The following is a 15,848-nucleotide window of genomic DNA, read 5'->3' as shown; positions in this document are numbered from 1 at the left end:
CCGTAGAATTAAAATTAATATATTCTCAGGCAGATCACTCGCTCATGTTGTGTGGACTGGCAGGCCTATTGGGTGAACCATTTGGACTGTTTGATTTGTGACACAATGAAAATGTGTACAACGACGTACTCTCTCAGACTCGACCTCTTTTATTAGGGTCCTTCGAGCTGGATAGGAACAGTACAAACTCTCTCCAGACATCATCAAAACAATGAGATGTTATTTTCCTTTGGGGTCACATGACAAGAAAACATAAACTCTCTCCGGAAGTATTCATCATCAGTGAGCTGAGCCTTCAGGTTGGCCCCTTCTCCTCTTCCATGTTACTGTATCTGTGTTACTCACATGTGTGCCCTTTCCCAGTGCACATCATCTAAAGGACTCAGATTGGGAGAGAGAAGAGGCAGGCCAACCACAGTATGTTGGGGTTATCCATGCCCTGGAGGAATGTCCATGGTGACCTGATTTCCTCCTGTTATGTCCCACATTTCTGGGCCATTCGCTCTCCGATTCTCTAATCCACCTGATCCTGACCGCAACTGCAATTTTGTGTAAAATAAAAATGTAAATCAGAGAAATATTGAACTATCATGAGAACAATTTTGTGTTTACTCATAATCAATCTAACCTTAGACGTGACGTGTTCTCAACTCCCTGTAGAGATGTCTGTAGATGCCTGTAGATGTCTGTAGATGCTTGTAGATGTCTGTAGATGCCTGTAGATGTCTGTATATGTCTGTATATGTCTGTAGATGCCTGTAGATGCCTGTAGATGCCTGTAGATGCCTGTAGATGCCTGTAGATGCCTGTAGATGTCTGTAGATGCCTGTAGATGTCTGTAGATGTCTGTAGATGTCTGTAGATGTCTGTAGATGCCTGTAGATGCCTGTAGATGTCTGTAGATGTCTGTAGATGCCTGTAGATGCCTGTAGATACCTGTAGATGCCTGTAGATGTCTGTAGATGCCTGTAGATGCCTGTAGATGCCTGTAGATGTCTGTAGATGTCTGTAGATGTCTGTAGATGCCTGTAGATGCCTGTAGATGCCTGTAGATGTCTGTAGATGCCTGCAGATGCCTGTAGATGCCTGTAGATGCCTGTAGATGTTTGTAGATGCCTGGAGATGCCTGTAGATGTCTGTAGATGCCTGTAGATGCCTGTAGATGTCTGTAGATGCCTGTAGATGTCTGTAGATGTCTGTAGATGTCTGTAGATGTATGTTCCCTTCTTTGAATCTGACCAATAATTAAAATCATAGAAGTTATAAGAAACAATAACTTTCAGGTCATCTTAGATCTGGTTTTGAAATTACTCTTTGAATTACATTGATAATGACGTTGCTTGTTGTTTCCAACATCAGTGGAATACATCAGCAGAGGGTTTTGAAGAGCCCGCCACGGTCCTCCTCATTCCTCGGTCTCATGCTGTCACATTTATTACCCAGATCTGAGTTATGGTCTGTTGATTCTTCACGTCTTCAGTCCTGTCTTTCATTTTAGCATCTGGGCTTAATTGGTGCGATGCTGTAAAGCCACAGCTGCTCTGCCTGTTAGGGCAATAAATTACCCCAATTAGGAGGCAAACAAAGGGGCTTGGCTGTCTGATCAATGCTGCAGCCACTCTGGTACACACCCATAGGTAGAGGCTGAGTCCCAAACGGTACACTGTTCCCTACCTAGTGCACTACTTTTGATCAGAGTCCTATGGAGCCCTACAGATCCCTGATCAAAAGCAGTGCACTGTAGGGAATAGGGTGCCGTTCGGGATGCAGGCAGGGAAGGACATGCTGTAACGAGGCTTCATTGACACTGAGTTTATCTCAAACACCTGTGTCCCATTTTGGCCTGGATTCCAACTGCTTCCTGCATCATCTGCGTCAGGAAGCATATACCATGGATGAGATTCAAACAGACATTTTAACGGCATCCACCTCCGATGAAAATATCTGTGACTGCAGGGTGTAGTACACCAAGCAGTTTGGAATGTGTGTTGGCCATAACGTGGTAACAGCACCTCCACTACTGCTTCACATCTACAGTATGTTTGAGCTCCATAGCAGAAGCATCATGTTAAAACAAAGAAAAGTAAGGACTAAGTACCTAATCTGTGTATTGAGTGTTACAGAGCTGGTTACATATGGGGTTCTAGATATACATTCTAAAATACAGTCGATAATCCCACCCCAATACCAGTAATCACTGGATAATCTCCACAGAAAGGAGGGAAGGATACAGAGGAGTAATAACAACAGAAACATCTGTGCCACTTCACAGTTACTATGCCGTAAACCATCACTTTATTCTTCAGTTGGAAAACATTGCCATTTACCTTCTCCATTGCTACATGATATGACATATTTATGTGAAGCTGCAAAATACTTTGGCCCCTGGAAGATATTTATCTCAAGAGGGCTTTACCTCCTCTCAGGTGTTCTAGGTCCACTGTATTGCAAAGCACCATGACTCTGTCAAACAAGTCTGGCAAGTGAGATGTAGCCTAGCCGTTAAGAGTGTTGGGTCAGTAATCGAAAGGTTGCTGGTTCGATTCCCTGAGCCAACTAGGTGAAAAATATGTCGATGTACCCTTGAGCAAGGCACTTACCCCTAATTGCTCCTGTAAATTGCTCTGGATAAGAGCGTCTGCTAAATTACTAAAATGAGATTAAAAGCCATGAAAGAAACAATAGAGAAAGGAGATAGTCAAGTGTTTTGTCCTGATCTAATCATCTCTCTCTCTCTTTACGTTTGGCCCAGCCACACCACCACCATTATCTCTCCACTAGCTGAGGCCCTAAGAACTGAACACACCATTAAGCCGGACTGAGTTTGACAAGAACAATGAAGTGCGCTTTTTCCTGTGGCCTCGAGTGTCTCTCTGAATAATGAGGGGCATTGTGGACCCTCCGCTTTCTCCTTCTCCTTCCATCCGATTCACTCTTCCTCTTCCTGTTCCCTCCATCTCATTCCCTCTTCCTCTTCCTGTTCTCTCCATTTCATTCACTCTTCCTCTTCCTGTTCCCTCCATCTCATTCACTCTTCCTCTTCCTGTTCTCTCCATTTCATTCACTCTTCCTCTTCCTTCCATCCGATTCACTATTCCTCTTCCTGTTCCCTCCATCTCATTCACTCTTCCTCTTCCTGTTCTCTCCATTTCATTCACACTTCCTCCCATCCGATTCACTCTTCCTCTTCCTGTTCCCTCCATTTCATTCACTCTTCCTCTTCCTTCCATCCGATTCACTCTTCCTCTTCCTGTTCCCTCCATCTCATTCACTCTTCCTCTTCCTGTTCTCTCCATTTCATTCCCACTTCCTCCCATCCGATTCACTCTTCCTCTTCCTGTTCCCTCCATTTCATTCACTATTCCTCTTCCTGTTCCCTCCATCTCATTCACTCTTCCTCTTCCTGTTCTCTCCATTTCATTCACACTTCCTCCCATCCGATTCACTCTTCCTCTTCCTGTTCTCTACATTTCATTCACTCTTCCTCTTCCTGTTCCCTCCATCTCATTCACTCTTCCTCTTCCTGTTCTCTCCATTTCATTCACACTTCCTCCCATCCGATTCACTCTTCCTCTTCCTGTTCCCTCCATCTCATTCACTCTTCCTCTTCCTGTTCCCTCCATTTCATTCACTCTTCCTCTTCCATGTTCCCTCCATTTCATTCACTCTTCCTCTTCCTGTTCCCTCCATCTCATTCACTCTTCCCATTAAAGATACAGTCTGTAGAGAGAAAGGGTCTGGAGAGAGTGAGAGCGAGCGATAGTGTGTGGGGGGGGGTCTCGGGATCCGGGATTGTCTCAGAATAGAATGGTCATGTAAGACCTGTCACTCTAATTTTGGGAAAAGTGAATTGGATAAATTATGTGTGGGTTTTTCAAACCGAGACCCTCATTTTTGCCATTTATATCCTGCGATGAACAATGGTAAAAAAAAAATCAGTTTAATGGTTTTAATACACAGATTAATACACAAATATTACAAAACAGTATTGAGACACCACAGCACAGAGATGGAGCCACACAGTAGCGTGTCAGAGAGATGTTATTATTGTGATTCATCTTTGAGGCAAGCTAATATTATAAACTCAGTCACACCCACCTACAAAACCGGGTTTATTGTATTCATTTATGAAAGGGGAACTCTATGCTGTAATCTAAACAAGTGAATTGATCATTTAATTCAAGTATCTTGCTCTTCGGAGGAGCAATTAAATGGTTATTACCGATCAACAAAATTGTTCTAACCAACAGTCCATGAAATTGAGAATATTCTTTATATTAAAGTAAGAAGACGTTTTATATCTAATTACAAACCGAGTCCGAGCCCTGAATGCTTTGGCTGAAAGCCATATACCACGGCTATGACAAAACATTTATTTTTACTGTTCTAATTATGTTTGTAACAGGTTTATAATAGCAATAAGGCACCTCGGGGGTTTGTGGTATATGGCCAATACACCACGGCTAAGGGCTGTATCCAGGCACTCTGCGTAGCGTGGCGGGTAAGAACAGTCCTCAGCCGTGGTATATTGGCCATAAACCACATCCCCTCGTGCCTTTTTGCTTCAGTTACTCACTCAGAGGCACAACCAGGAATGGTGTAGAAAATGTTTACACTTTAGAGTCCAATTTTGAAAGGAGAAAACCTTTTGAAAACACCCATTCTCTGTGTGTTTCCTTCTGTGTTATAGCCTTGGGTGCCCTTATTTCACCCATTCTCTGTGTGTTTCCTTCTGTGTTATAGCCTTGGGTGCCCTTATTTCACCCATTCTCTGTATGTTTCCTTCTGTGTTATAGCCTTGGGTGCCCTTATTTCACACATTCTCTGTGTGTTTCCTTCTGTGTTATAGCCTTGGGTGCCCTTATTTCACCCTTTCTCTGTGTGTTTCCTTCTGTGTTTTAGCCTTGGGTGCCCTTATTTCACCCATTTCCTGTGTTAGGCTGCTGTCTGAAAGAAATGCCTCTTCTTAGAGTTTTGTGGATATGACTAGCAGGGTCATCCTGCTTATTATGACAATACTGTTATGATAATGGAAGGGAGGGTCTGTGCTATGGTGATAGTGCTGTGGAAATGGATCGCCTCTATTATGCATGGCACTATGGTCTTATAGTAATGGTTAGCAAGGTCATCCTATATGGGTTATGGTGATGCGTGGGTCAGATGTTTGTTCACCCGCTCGCAATTGCTTTTAACACATCCACAACCGCCTGACTATATGTGATAAAGTGAACATCTGAGGCCCACACTCGACCCTAACCTGCAAATATAGAATTTTAAATGTTTTTTATTTCACCTTTATTTAACCAGGTAGGCTAGTTAAGAACAAGTTGTAAAGGCAGTCATTGTTGTTCTCCCCCTTAGACGAGGAGGAGCATGGATAGGACCAAGATGCGGATTGAGGGAAATAAGACATCTTTTAATAAAAAACAGCAAACAAGACACTACAAACTACAAAACAACAAACGTGACTAACCTTCAACTGTCCTGTGAGGACACAGGAACAAACACCCACAAAACACCAGTGAAACCCTGGCTGCCTTTGTATGACTCTCAATTAGAGACAAACAATACACACCTGTCTCTAATTGAGAATCATACCAGGCCGAACACAAAACCCCACATAGAAATACAAACATAGACGAACCCACCCAACTCACGCCCTGACCAACTAAAATGAATACAAAACAAAGGAAAACAGGTCAGGAACGTGACACAAGTTCTCATTTACAGCTGCGATCTGGCCAAGATAAAGCAAAGTGGTGCGACAAAAACAACAGCACAGAGTTACACATGGGATAAACAAACATACAGTCAATAACACAATAGAAAAATCTATGTACAGTGTGTGCAAATGTAGTAAGATTAGGGAGGTAAGGCAATAAATAGGCAATAGTGGCGAAATAATTACAATTTACATTAACACTGGAGTGATAGATGTGCAGATGATGATGTGCAAGTAGAGATACTGGGGTGCAAGTAGAGATACTGGGGTGCAAGTAGAGATACTGGGGTGCAAGTAGAGATACTGGGGTGCAAGTAGAGATACTGGGGTGCAAGTAGAGATACTGGGGTGCAAGTAGAGATACTGGGGTGCAAGTAGAGATACTGGGGTGCAAGTAGAGATACTGGGGTGCAAGTAGAGATACTGGGGTGCAAAAGAGAAGAAAAACAATAACAATGTGGGGTTGGAGGTAGTTGGGTGGGCTATTTACGTTCCAGAGTCAAAATTTACAGCCACTTTCCAGATTTCAGTTAGGCTATTATTCCATTTAACCCATCTGAACAGTACAGTTCCCTTGACGTGTCATTTTGCAGTCTCCATCTTGTGACTGTCGAATTTGTATAGCGCCTCACAAATCATCACACAACACTGCTATCATCATCATCTTTTACCACTTCACCAAACATTAGACTAACGTTCTGGCCCTTCCCTCTATTCATTTTGAACTCTCTATTTCACAGCTTTTCTCTTATTGAATTAAAACTCCTACATTTTTCTTTTTGCCTCAGTGGATTGACGTAAACTTTTTATGACCAAGTTGCCAAAAGCGTTCATCAATTGGTGTGTATTTGACATGCTACAGTTAGGCCCTAAAGCTGAGGCTACGTACTAACGGCAGATAAAAATAATGAAAGAAAAAACCACAGGGACTGTGGGTTATGAGTCATCCAGCGCATCACTAATGTGTGACAGTATTGTGTTATGGTAATTGCTTGCGAGGGCATCCCTTATGGGTGATGGTGATGGTGCTATGGAGATTAAGAGAGAGTGTTGTCCTCTATAAATTACTGTATACAACTGTATATTACCGTATGATGATTGTTTTGTTCTAATAAAAAAGGGGGCCGGGTGTTCTACTGGGTGCTATGATAATGGCGTGAAGGGCATGACCCGTGCAGGCAGCGTGAATATCCAGAGTAACAAAGACAATGTGCTATGTGTGTGTGTGTGTGTGTGTGTGTGTGTGTGTGTGTGTGTGTGTGTGTGTGTGTGTGTGTGTGTGTGTGTGTGTGTGTGTGTGTGTGTGTGTGTGTGTGTGTGTGTGTGTGTGTGTGTGTGTGTGTGTGTGTGTGTGTGTGTGTGTGTATATCTGTGTCTTCTTGTGCATGCAGCAGAGACAGAGCAGCAGAGAAAGAGTGAGAGAGGCTTAGTTAGCTGTCTGTTTGGCGCTCCACCTCCTCTGTGATGTATGTTTATGGCCCATCATGGAGAGCCAATTACCCTGCCTCTGTGTGGGAGCACCACACCATCTCATCTCTGCCATCAGTGTCTCTGTGCTCTACGTAGAGAGGGACAATCAGCCACAGTTAGACTAGAGAGAGAAAGAGAGAGCGAGAGAGAGAGTGAACGACAGTTAGACTAGAGAGAGAGAGAAAGAGAGAGAACAACAGTTAGACTAGAGAGAGAGAGAGAAAGAGAGAGAGAACAACAGTTAGACTAGAGAGAGAAAGTGAGAGCGAGAGAGAGAGAGTGAACGACAGTTAGACTAGAGAGAGAGAGAAAGAGAGAGAACAACAGTTAGACTAGAGAGAGAAAGAGAGAGCGAGAGAGAGAGAACAACAGTTAGACTAGAGAGAGAGAGAAAGAGAGAGAACAACAGTTAGACTAGAGAGAGAGAGAAAGAGAGAGAGAACAACAGTTAGACTAGAGAGAGAAAGAGAGAGCGAGAGAGAGAGTGAATGACAGTTAGACTAGAGAGAGAGAGAGAAAGAGAGAGAGAGAACAACAGTTAGACTAGAGAGAGAGAGAGCGAGAGAGAGAGAGAACAACAGTTAGATTAGAGAGAGAGTCAGCCACAGTTAGACTAGAGACTAGAGAGAGACAGAGTGGACATCGTAGGCAAAGCCAGCGTTTTTCCTTTACCAGGGAAACTCTTGAGAGGAGAGTCCTCTTCAAATGTAAGGCAGTGTACTAGGCACAGTGGGAAGCTCAGGGGAGTTGTGACCTTGTTGTTTGCTGTACTGTTTGTTGTATGTGTGCGCACGCAGAAAATGAGCTACTCTTTCACATGCATGCTCAAGCTGCACATACACTTACACACACGCTACGGTACATGTGCTTCATACGCACACTCACATAGAAAAACACACGGTATAATATATTGATGTGCGACACATACACACAGGGTACAGAGATGAACAATGGAATACCGATGTGCACGGTATAATGAATTCACTTCCTGTGCGTTTGACTGACTCTCTCTTTCTTTTTGACAGAAACAACTGAGGAGCATTTGTTTGTGGATCCAGTCCATGTCAACCTTCAGAGAAACCAGACATCTTCCCACTAACACATCTGACTTCTGCTGAAAGGTACTGTAAAATTGAAGGATATTACTATATTATTAATCAAGATTTGATAGAAGTAGTTTCAGCCGTGGATAGTTTAATAGTTGGGTCGTTTCACCAATTGAGTACCTTTTGGGTAGTGTAACTTGGTAAAAAAAATATATACAGTACCAGTCAAAAGTTTGGACACCTGTCTCAGTCAAGGGTTTTTCTTTATTTTTGACTATTTTCTACATTGGTTCCAACCGCCGTGTCTTTGTGGCCTACACAATCACCCGACCTCAACCCAATTGAGATGGTTTGAGAAGACTATTCCAAGCGAGAAATTGCCAAGAAAATGAAGATCTCATACAACGCTGTGTACTACTCCCTTCACAGAACAGCGCAAACTGACTAACCAGAATAGAAAGAGGAGTCGGAGGCCCCGGTGCACAACTGAGCAGAGGACAAGTACATTAGAGTTTGAGAAACAGACGCCTCACAAGTCCTCAACTGGCAGCTTCATTAAATCGTACCCGCAAAACACCAGTCTCAACGTCAGCAGTGAAGAGGCGACTCTGGAGGTGACTCATTTTGCAACGCCGTGCCATACCCTGTGAATGGTGCTTAATTGGAGCCAATTTCCTCCTACAACAGGACAATGACCCAAAGCACAGCTCCAAACTATGCAAGAACTATTTAGGGAAGAAGCAGTCAGCTGGTATTCTGTCTGTAATGGAGTGGCCAGCACAGTCACCGGATCTCAACCCTATTGAGCTGTTGTGGGAGCAGCTTGACAGTATGGCACGTAATAAGTGCCCATCAAGCCAATCCAATTTGTGGGAGGTGCTGTAATTGCTGCAAATGAAGGATTCTTTGACGAAAGCCAAGTTTGAAGGACACAATTATTATTTCAATTAAAAATCATTATATATAACCTTGTCAACGTCTTGACTATATTTCCGTTTCATTTTGCAACTCATTTCATGTATGTTTTCATGGATAACAAGAACATTTCTAAGTGACCCCAAACTTTTGAACGGCAGTGTAAAAAAATGTCAAATATAGAAACACTTTTGACTGGTACTGTATACCCACAGTGCATTTGGAAAGTATTCAGACCCTTTGACTTTTCCACATTTTGTTACGTTACAGCCTTATTCTAAAATGGATTACATCTTGTTTTTCCTTTCTTCCTCATCAGTCTACACACAATACCCCATAATAACAAAGGGAAAATAGTTTATTTTTTTATTTTTGCAAATGTATTACAAAAAAACAACAGAAATATCACATTTACATAAGCATTCAGATCCTTTACTCAGTACTTTATTTAAGCACCTTTGGCAGCGATTACAGCCTCGAGTCTTCTTGGGTAAGACACACACCTGTATTTGGGGAGTTTCTCCAATTCTTTTCTGCAGATCCTCTCAAGCTCTGTCAGGTTGGACAGGGAGCATCGCTGCACAGTTACTGTATTTTCACGTCTCTCCAGAGATGTTTGATCAGGTTCAAGTCCAGGCTCTGGCTGGGCCCCTCAAGGACATTCAGATACTTGTCCCTAAACCACTCCTGCATTGTCTTGGTTGTGTGCTTAAGTGAAACTTCACCCCAGTCTGAGATCCTGAGCGCTCTGGAGCAGGTTTTCATCAAGGACCTCTCTGTACTTTGCTCCGTTCGTCTTTTCCTCGATCCTGACTAGTCTCCCAGTCCCTGCCGCTAAAAAACTTCCCCATAGCATGATGCTGCCACCACCGTGCTTCCCCGTAGGGATGGTGCCAGGTTTCCTCCAGACGTGACGCTTGGCATTCAGGCCAAAGAATTCAACCTTGGTTTCATCAGACCAGAGAATCTCGTTTCTCATGGTCTGAGAGTCCTTTGGGTGCCTTTTCACGAACTCCAAGTGGGCTGTCTTGTGCCTTTTACTGAGGAGTGTCTTCCATCTGGTCACTCTAACGTAAATGCCTGATTGGTGGAGTGCTGCAGAGATGGTTGTCCTTCTGGAAGGTTCTCCCATCTCCGCAGAGGAACTTTGGAGCTCTGTCAGAGTGACCATTGGGTTCTTGGTTACCTCCCTGACCAGGGCCCTTCTCCCCCGATTGCTCAGTTTGGTCAGAATCTTGGTGGTTCCAAACTTCTTCCATTTAAGAATGATGGATGCCACTGTGTTCTTGGGGACATTCAATGCTGCAGCAAAGGGTCTATATACTTATGTAAAGAAGGTATTTCAGTTTATTATTTGTGGAAATTTTGCAAACATTTCTAAAAACCTGTTTTTGCTTTGTCATTATGGTGTATTGTGTGTAGATTGATGAGAAACCCCCCTACATTTTATCAATTTAGAATAAGACTGTAACATAACAAAATGTGGAAAAAGTCAAGGGGTCTGAATACTTTCCCGATTGCACTGTATATTTCCCCTAATTTTAACATTCTGTCATAAAGAGGACATGTTCAACTTCATAAAGAACATGTTTTCCCATCTCAAGAGGTTAAATAAAAAGACTATAGTAAGTGTTTACTAAGTGCCAAATAAAGTAACAGGGTTGACATTTTCATCATAAATCGGCCATAAATCAGAGGGACATGTCAAAATGTTGAATTTGGGCAAGTTTTTATTCATATACATGTTTTGGGTTGTATTCAATTTTCCATGTGGCCTATATTAAAGGGCACTTCATTTAATATAACAGGCTTTTAAAATACAATATTGGTGCACAATTTCTAGTTAAAATGTTGAAGGGATGCAAAAGGCGTTCTTTTCGTGCAACAACCCATTTCTTTGTTGTTCTCCTTGAATTTCCCTTATACTGTACTTCTCCATACATCAGAGAAGCTACTGTAGCCTACAACTCAGTGTAGCAGAGCGAATGATGCCTCTCGCTGTGATCTGACATTATAAAAGGTGAACACAATGAGAAAGTGCTGTCTCACTGTCGCCCGCATACACTTAAAAAAAACATCTCCTAATTAGCGTTTACAAATGGGTTTTTCTTTTCCGTTCCGTGGGACAGACACAGAATTTCGCATTATCTCTGTCTCCATCTGTGGAGGCTGGTGGGAGGAGCTATAGGAGGACGGGCTCATTGTAATGGCTGGAATGGAATGATGGAACAGTACCAAACATATGGTAACCACTTTTGACTCCGTTCCGTTCATTCCATTTCAACCATTATAATGAGCCCGTCCTCATGTCCCCCCCCCCCCCCCCCCCCTCATTAGTTTCATCAGTTCCTCTCATGAATCTGGGATGAGTTGAGGCGGAGGACAAAGGAGAATTTCATCCTCCTTTTGTATTTTATTGTTTTATTTTCTATAGAGATCGACAGTGTCAGAGAGTGAGATATATGAGAGGGTGGAGGTTTTGGAAGAGGTGAAATGGGGGATCGAACCCTGGTCTCCGGGGCAGTATATGTGGTCCTGACCACAGATATGTGTTCTGGAGGTGGCAGCAAAGACTGAGGACACTGACTCTCGGGACTATATTTTCGTCTGGCATTAAGCCAAAGCAATTGTCAAAAACACGCTTGTTCGCAATTTTGACCTGTTAAAGCTGGCACTCTTGTATTTTCAAACCCTAGCGCTAGGATTGGTAATGTACCTGTCTTATATGAGCTGGCTTTCCCAGAGGTAGGAAGGGTGGCAATATCTGAGGTGTGTCCCTAAAAACGTGCACCAAAGTGCCAATTTCAGTATGTCTGGTGGGGAAAGCTGGTCTTGTGGTTAGGGTTGATTATGGCATGAATTTTCACAACGGAAGTGCAGCCTCTCCAAACGTATTTAAAAACATAAAAAACAAATGTTTTTCCCCCATTTAAACAACTAGCATAGCCCCCCCTCCTCTCACTGTACTGCGGGCTGTTTTCTTTGTCCTGCTCAATGTATTCACCAAGTAGTCAGGACTATCAATAATGGGTTTGGCTCATGAGACTGCTTTAAAATAAATCTTAATCACCAAAGATTTATTAAAATATTAAGTTTGGGAGCAGCAAAATAGTGAGTGGGCATCCCCTTTTTATTTATGTAGGCTATTGTATATTATTTTTGCTAAGTCCTGTTAATATTTTGGATGTGGGTAAAAAACCTTCATGTAGGCTATATGCCCATAATGGAACGAGAGATGAGATAATCCGGTGACACTCATATTTAGAAACATTTAAGATATTTTCCTCTAACAATTGCTTGTTTTCCGTTTCGTTTGATTAAAAAACAAGCCCTTAGTAGGCTACCCTTACCCTACTATAACAAAAGCTGTTTCAACAGCAATGCATCTAGCGTCTTTTTTATGCTGGACATGCATTAGCCAAGTAGCCTATCCATCAAAGGTTTCTAAATGGTCTAGGCTTTTGCCATCATGCTTTTGCATTATTGAGAATTTACATAGGCCTACCTGCAGTGCATACTCCATTCGGCTCCATTTTCAAGGAGCGCCTGTTGTCCGATTATAAACATATTCAAATGTTTCATTCCTATAACGCCATATCAATGGTAGGCCTAGGCTATATACTTATTGAGAATGTTCCTCACACATACAATACAACTTACGGGAGCCTAGTATTCTTTATTTGAGGAGAAGTGTGGTACGTAAAGGCCTATACTCATTGAAGCCATTTACAGCAATGTTGACTTTCAACACTCCAAACATATTGAGCAAACACTGGATGATTTTTTACTGCTGCTATTACTGTAGCCTATGCCATTTAATCAATAAACTGTAGTATCAATCTACAATGGACTAGGACGAGAATATTCCGTGCCCCCAGCTTAATTGGAGTTGATGACAATGCAAAGACTGTCAATAACCTATAGAACTTGAGACAAACGCATGCAGTATGAAGCCATGAAAGCCTTGATTGGCCAATGAGTGGCCAAGCCCTCATCACACCTACAACCAGCTATTTGCTCTCATAATTCCGTCTGTGAAAATCAGGATAACAAATTCTGACATACTCCCAGACCTATAGCGCTACCGCCAGCGCTTAGATTTACCATAGCATTAGGTTTGTTGAAGTAGAGCCCTCGGAGTGAAAAGGCTTTATTTTCTGCCTATTGTATCTACACACTGTTGACAGGATCAAACAAGGACAAAGCTGTGTTTGTGTTGGCTGGCTGAAGAAGTACACTTGCCCAGAGGGTTTATCAAGAGAGAAAATATTGACAGCAAAGCAAAGCCACTGTTGCACTTTGCTGCTGTTATTGCTTTTTACACTTCTGTGCTACAGACAGCAGAGTCACTATGTAGAACAATTGTCAACCGACAGCAAGAGGATATGTGTTATCACTGACAGTGGCACAGCCTAGACCGTTCTCAGGGCCATGTGGAGCTTCTTACCAGTGGATGTGCAGAAACAGTAAAGAAGCTTTAGTGTTCTCATAGATTGTAAGTTGTAAATTGATTGTATAACTTTCAAGTTAACAGGTGGTTCACGCAACAGTTTGAATAGCTTCTGGTTTTTGCTGGTGTCTCAATCTTCCCATTCTCCAGTAAAAAGCCATTGTTAGTTGATTTTCGGACTGGTGGGAGGCGTCATTTACTGACAGAAGCAAATGTGATACATACTTTTCCAATCAACAGATAACTGTATGAAGTGAGACACTTGAGTGAATGAGACATTTTACATTCTTTAAGTGACTTGAAACAGTTTAAAGTGAGAATGAAGTGAACCAGATCTTCATCCGCTCGAATGAAGCAACACTGATGTGGGTGATCTGCATTAAAGATGAATGCAAACAGCTGTTCTTCCTACAGGACAGACAGCAAGAACCAATGCCTGTGTACTCACATTCCATATCAGGGAGAAGGAGGAAGTAGCCTTGAGAAAAACATCACAGCCGATTGGCGTGGAGCTAGAGCACCTATCCCAGCTGCCCAAGCTGTGCATAGCGTCAAAGAGAGCTCACACTAAGCAGCCCTTTCACAATAACGTTTATTTCAGATTTCACTCAGCTCAACACCACCAGCATTTTACGTGATGGAGGGAATGGTTGCTTGAGCAGTTGTTAAATAACCTTGAGCATCTGGAATGTGGTGATCACTGGTCGATAAAGTAATTTGTCTTTGGTGATTGCATGCAATTTTTTATGTTTACACCATTGTTAAAATACATGTCAAGTCAAATGTTTAAACAGAGACAAAAGATGATTTTCAGATTCAAAATACAGATTTGCGGAAGACTAGAACACTCTTCCTCCCTCTTTCTCTCTCTCTCTTCCTCTCTCTCACTATATCACTCTCGCTCTCTCCATCTCCCATTCCGCCACTCATGCATCCTGATCCCCTTTTCGCGGGTGTTCGGGGAGATTGACGTATCGCTGTAAAAGGGAGCTTGATTAAATGTCCAGAGCAATGCAGCATTGAAATGGATTGGACATGCAGTGCGAACCACTGAGCAGCGATAGCTAGCTACTGCTCTATTTTCTCTCCAGCTAGCCGTATACAGATGTAGATGATCTTTAAGGAGAGTAACATAATAGCATTCTCTCTCTACCACTGTGAGGGCCATGTCCCTATCTACATCCCAAATGACACCCTATTCCCTATGTAGTGCACTATACTGTAAAGGTAATAGGGCACCATTTGGGACGCAGACAGGGACATGGCCCTCACAGTGGTAGAGAGAGAAACATCACGCTATCAGAAACATCACGTTTGCCATCTGAATGGTAATGTGACAATCTGATTGCCAATTTAACACAGCGCACAACAAAGCACTACCCCCTCGCTAAATCAAAATGGATGCCCACAAAATAACCACAAACACGAACAATATGGTCAATCATAAACCAAATGCCATTTTGCATTTCATTTCATACCAATCCAACTGAGTAATTCCAATCACAATGGTGTGAGATCATGAAATGGATAATAGCTCCTTCAAAAGCAAACCTGAGGGGTCTGGAAAGATAAGACACACTGTCGGTGTCCAAAATAGTATCCTATTCCTTATGTAGTGCACTACTTTTGACTAGAGTCCGAATGGCCCTGGTCAAAAGTAGAGCCCTGTAAAGGGAAAAGGGTGCCATTTGGAACAGAGACAGTGTTTTTCCATCATCAACACAACAAAGTCACACCTTGCGCCACGCAGCCCCGCTCCTGCCTGCCATGCTGAATAACGCCCGCCTCTGCCAAAACAACCACCGCTGAGGCACTGAGCTGAGTTATTCCTGCTGGAAATCACAGTAATAAGCAGGTGATCACCTTTAGAAATAACAGTTGGTTGTTTTTTTCTAATGGAGGAGCCACATCACACGCCGTCACTCCTCGTTCATCAGCAGCTGTTAGCCAAGTTACCATGGAATAGGCCTCTCTTTCTGCTTCAATGGTGGACTAGATTTCATCAGTTCTCAACTGTACAGTATGTTGTTAGCCTACCTACAGTGGTTATGGCTCTCAATGCTCTATGGTGGACTAGATTTCATCAGTATGATACAGTTCATTCAAATACTTTACGTTTAATAGGTTAAGTGTTTATTAGTGTATTAGTGTTACAGTCATTACCACCTCTTTAAAAAAAGAAAAATTAACAGGATATTTTAAGTGGTGAGCCGTAATCCAGGGATGATAGTCACACACGTATTTG

General features: G+C 42.6%; 1 protein-coding gene across 4 annotated transcripts in view; it reads left to right on the top strand.

Annotated features, from left to right (window-relative positions):
• The window catches only part of LOC129862075 (alpha-1,3-mannosyl-glycoprotein 4-beta-N-acetylglucosaminyltransferase C-like), a 198,867-nt gene that overhangs the window by 102,251 nt on the left and 80,768 nt on the right, over positions 1–15,848 (top strand). For all 4 annotated transcript variants that reach the window (XR_008760719.1, XM_055933422.1, XM_055933420.1 and 1 more), the window contains exon 3: positions 8,218–8,313. The gene's annotated coding sequence lies outside the window, so the exon portion shown is untranslated. The remainder of the gene's footprint in view (positions 1–8,217; positions 8,314–15,848) is intronic.

This window comes from Salvelinus fontinalis, chromosome 9 (genome assembly GCF_029448725.1).
Source record: "Salvelinus fontinalis isolate EN_2023a chromosome 9, ASM2944872v1, whole genome shotgun sequence".
Lineage (NCBI taxonomy): Eukaryota > Metazoa > Chordata > Actinopteri > Salmoniformes > Salmonidae > Salvelinus > Salvelinus fontinalis.
This window is presented reverse-complemented; position numbering and strand designations above follow the sequence as displayed.